Genomic DNA, 6151 nt, shown 5'->3' on the forward strand with positions numbered 1-6151 from the left:
AAAATAGTTCCTGCATTAGTGTTTTCCAATGGCAAGCATTTAGATTAAAAAGTAAAGGTTACATTAACCACAAACCTAAGTGCTCAGCCCCCGAGCTTTTGAACAAACCTTTTAAGAATTTCAGAATAAAAAATATCAGGATTATTTACAAAGAAAGGGCCACAAACAAGGATTCAGAATAAGTTTTATCGTGCACCCATTAAAGGAATAATTCAGCTATTACATTAGGGATATTTTTGGAAATATACTTTCTTGCCAAGAGTTAGAAGATTTATATGCGTCTTACTGCTGGCATAATAGATATGAAACAACACAAACTCTAAGCTAGTATATTGTTTTTGTGCTTTCATGCTTTCATATTTGTAGGCATTAAATTCCAGCTGTTAATGTTGTGATTAGTTTGTTTTTAACTAGTGTTAACCAGTTTGGTTTTGGTCTGATGCAGATTTTTAATGCTGGTAGACGGAGCTTCCCCTGCTTCCACTGTTTTCAGGTTGTAGCCTCATTTAAAGATCCATTATGGATGTGTCGTCAGTGCTGATGTGGAATGGATGTATAGCACATGTGGGCTGGATGTGTAAAAGTGCAAACACTGTAGTTTGATGACGCTCACTAAGCGTGTTACCTGTCTGTTTTTTGATGTCCTACTATTGAGGTTTCTCACATGACTACAAGCATACATTGCTCAAAAGCTGTGTGCCATGTAGGAAGTGGTTAAAATTACCGGCCATGAGGGAAAACATTTTATTTACCAACTTCCTGTCAAGTGGTTCTTTAACGTTGCCGGCTGAAATCGGTCACAAAGAGGCCACTGCACCAGAAACTTCCTTGTGATTGCTTTGGTCACTAGCAGGTCCTCGCAGTCGCCTGTGGTCTGCAATCACTGGTGAATACTAGCTTAGCTGTAGTAAAGATGCAGGTCTGTATGACTACGTTACTTGCAACCTACGTTGTCACCTTGATTGTCCACTTCCAAAATGACAAACAAGTTAAAGTCACGTGGTTAACGGTCATGTGACTCCAAACCGTCAACATTCTAATTTTGGCCATGAAATAAAACAATTAAGTATTTTTCTTTTAGCTCCAACAAAATGAATCATCTATAAATACACTTTCTCAACATTTGCTTTAAAAAAAAATATGATACTTGATATGATTTTAAAATCCTCTTAGTTATGTCAATAATTTAAAATTAATAAAATATAACAGGAGGGCAACTTGCAAAAATTGATTTCACTTTTACAGCTGAATAAACCTGAAAGTTTAATGATAAAATCACTATGTTAAAATACCAAAAATTGGATTAAAAGAGTCCGGGGCCTGATTACTTTATGTTCCTGCTGGTGTGTAATAGCCTGCGTCTGTTGTCCACCAGGAACACGATGGTTCAACAGTTGAGGTAAACAGGATGCTCGGCTGCACACACTTGACCCAGATCCACTAATACAGCCTTTGAGTTAGTTTTGCAGATGTCGTTCATGGCACTGATGTTTTGATTTGCCTTTGATCAGAGTTGCTCAGCGCACCCTGAGGTAATTCCTATTTTATTATTTTTTATCTTCTATTCAAAGCTTTAGAATAGCTCTAACATGCTTGACCCTTAAACACATTTTGCAGACGCCATTGACTTCAGTTCCACTTGCAGAGATTTAAGCATCAATAAAAAGTCAAGCCACCTATCACAATACAAATTACAAGACCTGCTCTTTGATATTTCTACCTTCATTCATAATTTGCATATGTGCTCATCTGCTAATGGATTTTGGATCAGATTCTGTGCAGTTCAAAGCAAAGCAAAGCCGGGATAAAGAAAATGTACACGCTTACACTGAGAGGTTTTATCTGTGGGAAGGGCATGAATGCAAGCGGCTCTGCACTCATACAGGGGGCAGAGACTGAGTGATATGCAAGAGCTTTGTGTTGGCAGGCTAGTGGGCCTCAGAGGAAACATGAGTTAGACTAATGTGTGCGTCTGTTTAACAAGCATGCTGGTGATGGGAGGCAGGGGCTCAGAGACGGGAAGAGTTTATGGAGAAGACGACCCCATGGGAGGTATCAGGAGTAATAGCTGACGATATGTCAAGAACAGCCCAGACAGCTTGCTTTATAGGCCAATAGGGATCAGTCCTTGTAAACTGAATGTAGATTGTCGATTTTTTTTTATTTTCCACCTTTTAGGAAAACAACACACAGAGGAGGAAGAAAACGGGTTATTGATCACTATATTTCAATCTAGGGTCACACTTTACCATTTGTTTGTGTTTTCTTAATCGCAAAGCCTTTTCTGGGCTTTAATCTGGCTCTTTAGTGAATGCGATTGTTCGCTTTGTGTCTTTAACGGTATGTCCACAGGTGCTATTAGTGCTCAGTGAGAAACCCTTTTGCGGGTGGCCAGTGGGGACATTCATATAACTTTACTCCCTTTCACTTGAAATTCTGTCTGCTGAGAGCTATTAAAACCCCATTCAATTAGCATAAGGACATGTTAATTTAGAAAATTAAGAGTGGGGCTATGTTCTGCCAGCAGTAATGAGGAGCCTAATGCAGACTGGAATAATGATAAGACATCAAATAACGACGCCAATCCTAGCAATGTAATATGGCTCTTGAAAAACCAAATGAGATCAGACACGCTAATGTTTGAACGCAGTGCCAGGGCTTATAAAGATATGAAATACAGCTTCTCGAAACTGTACCCCAAACATCAGCTTTGTTTTTAGAGTTTGACTGATGGCTGTTTAACGCCACGCTGACGTTCTCAGCCTGAAGTGACGCTGCCACCAGTGCATCATTAAAACTTGCCTATTTTCACGTCAAAAGTGGAGAATATTAAGTGTTTTTCCTTAGCGTCTTACTAGTGACAGGGTGGAACATCCTCTCAATCAGCATGAACTGTGGATCGTCGTTTGACACTAAAAATAACACAGAAAGCAGCCGAGGCTGATGGACTGATGAAATGCTGTCAGTCTGGCAGGGTCACAAATACTCTGCTAAAGTGTTGGGAGAACGCAGAGATACGTGAAGCACTTAAATGAGGAGGTGAATAAAAAAGATGTCTTTGCAACAAAATAACTCCTTTCAGATCTGAGCAACCTGGAAACATAAAATATTTAAAAGACGCAATAATAATGTTGGCAAGGAAACAAGTTGTCTGCAGAACAACAAAAAATTGTTTTGTTTTTGCTACTTGGAACATTGTCCGTCGTGTGATAAAACAAAATGAAGTTACTGATTAGAAGCTTCAGAATATTTCAGACCTGGCTATTGGTTTCCCCACTATCAGCCACAATCAGCTTCATCATCTTATTTCATTTTGAGAGCCGTGTGCTGCACAATGAAATGTTGAGGATCGCTTCCTTACCAAGATTAACAACAACAGAGGCTTTCGGATTTACATAGTCTGTTTATAATGAGTAGTGCTGGTGAGCCTCCTCTCTCCACACACACACACACGCACACACACACCACACAAAGCAACCAGAAGGTTGCAATTCTTCACCCGAATCTCTCATTATTGCCGCAGCACTAATGACGCAGTGAGGATCAAGGTGCTGTATGGAGATGAAAGAGGAGATGCAAAGGATTTACAATGCTTCCAAGATCACTGATAAAGCACAGCGTAAACAAAACTTTGCCTGGGGTTCGCACCACCAGGGAGTTGGGATTTAGTCTCCTGATTCAGCGTCATCCTCTTTAAACTCGCGGCATTAGTGAGGCAGAGAGCAGAAATCCTGATGAGGCCCACCAGAGCTCCAAGCTGCAACATTTGAAGACAACCGCTCACTTTGGATTCCTTTTTTTTTCCAAGGCTCATTCACAAGCACTGTATGTTCTCTGTACTCATTATCCTGCTGCTTGTAGAAACCCTAATGTTTCCTCTAAGTGGCTCCAGAGAAGAACATACTGTATAATCGTCCATTAATCAGCGGCTCGGGACGACGTGTCAGCTCGGAACTCGAGCATCCTTGAAGCGCAATCATATTTAATGATAATCCTCAAGGCCATTTTCACTTGCTTCCAACGCCCCTATCGGCATCTAACTATGTAAGTGCGGAAGCATCCCCCCCTTTGTTTTTCTGTGTGAATGACATAAAGTCGAGTGAGGCAGATGCGCAATGTGCTGTAAGCTGCTGGATAATGTTTCATCATCTCAGAAGTCTCTATCTTCACCGAGATCTCGAGCAGTTTTCAAATGTTTACCCCCCACAACTTCCCAAAAGCATTATGTAAGCTACTTTAATTATAAATAGACACACTTTCTCTTTCTTAAGGGAATAATACAATTACATCAAAGTCCACTTAACGTAGCCCCAACGTTTGTGAAAGTTGTGTCCTGATGCCAGCGCGGCTGGTACTCTTATGTTACGTGAAGCTGCTCCTGCCACGGCGCATATTTGTCCCAAATGGTGACTTGAATTGACTGCCTCATATATTCAATGCCATTAATATTTCAAATCATAAACAAACAATTAGTTGTGTTCATTTATTCAGCAGTGTCGGGTGACACCTCCGAGGCTGGCAGCACATGCAGGCAGCACTCCTACATCACATTAATCAAACGGAGGCTGACTCGTGCAAAAACAGGCGTCTGGAGAGCGTTTTTTTGCGATTAACAGCGAATAAGTTCTCGTATAAAAGCATTCAGAATCAGCACTTCCAGCCCTGTTGGGACTGCTGGAAAGCAGAAGCTGCCATAACTGGATGAACAGCAATCTCGCAGCCAGGGAATCCTGCGGCCAATTATTGAGAGGAAACTGCCATTTTCACGGTCAGCTCCCAAAAAAACTCCACTGGATGTAGTAATTATGTCCCTAAATCACAAGCCATTAATCTCTCCAAATGCAATTCACCAGCAGAATAAATAAGCAGATCAAGATGTGAACTGTTGATTCCTGAGAGTAGATTTATGTGGCTGCCACTGTAATAATGATTGTTGTGGTAAATCCAGGCCAGTCTTGGAGCAGAGGTGAACGGGGCGAAGTCACATCACTGATGACTAAGCCAATGACTAAGCTCACCTCGAGTGAAAATAAACCACCTACCTAAATGCCCTTTGAAAGTTGTGGTGTCTTCCCTCACTAAGCTGTCTCTTCAATTAAGGACTTTAGTAGGTTGTCTGTGCAGAAGCAGCAGCAGCAGTCAGCTTAAGTGGGTCACAGTAAATCCAGTCAGGTGGTCCGAGCACTTCATGTCTTTTTGCTTGTATACCAAGTAAGGCCACTGAGCTTTAGTTCCTGCAGCACACACTGACTCACAAAAGGGGTGCTTGCACACACACACACAGATACACAGACTCTGATGGAAGCAGGCTTTTATTCTCTTTTTACATCGCAGCTTCATAGTGAAAAATACAAAAACAAGGCTAAGGTTGAGCAGGTATCTGCTGCTGTGTGAAGCTGGAATCTCACCTGCTACAAGCTGAATGGAAAAGTCTGTGTCTATTAGATAAGAGGCAGTTACATTGAAAATGTTTTTCAACTCGACTTAGAGCAAGATTTTATCTAGGCATCCATCCGTTCATCCATGTTCTTCCACTTATCCAATTCAGGGCCATGGGGCCCATCAAAGCTGTTACTGTGCAATAGGCTGGGTACACCCCGGACAGGTCACAGCCTATCGAACAGCTAACACAGAGAGCCACACAACTACTCGTGCTCACATTCACACCTACGGCCAGTTTAGAATCACCAGTTAACCTGTGCACAGAAAGACCAAAGCCAGGTGGCGGATGTTATACCTGTATAACCATGCATGTGACAAATAAAGAATCTGGAATTGAATCTATTATAAATCTATTTGTATTATATAGAGGTAGCCTTTATGTCTTCGTTATCAATATATAGAGTCAAAGACAGGACTGAGTGAGACTGAAGGACAATGGGTTTCTGGTGAGTTCATTTGCTGCACCAACATTTTGCTGGTTAGGAAAATTAAAGACAAATGGAAATGTAAAATAAAAAAATCCCTTTGAATTGTGTGTGAACACACTGTTAGTGCAAACTGTTCTCATGCAGAGCATTAAATACTGCTGTTTTTTCAAAGGTGCTGGGTGTCTTTCGGCATTCTCATTCTGATGCACCAACCACTGCACCACTGGACATCAAGAGCAAACACTGAAAATCAAAAATAGTGTAAAGAGGAGGGTGGAGGA

This window comes from Maylandia zebra, linkage group LG18, assembly GCF_041146795.1.
Source record: "Maylandia zebra isolate NMK-2024a linkage group LG18, Mzebra_GT3a, whole genome shotgun sequence".
In the NCBI taxonomy this organism is placed as follows: domain Eukaryota; kingdom Metazoa; phylum Chordata; class Actinopteri; order Cichliformes; family Cichlidae; genus Maylandia; species Maylandia zebra.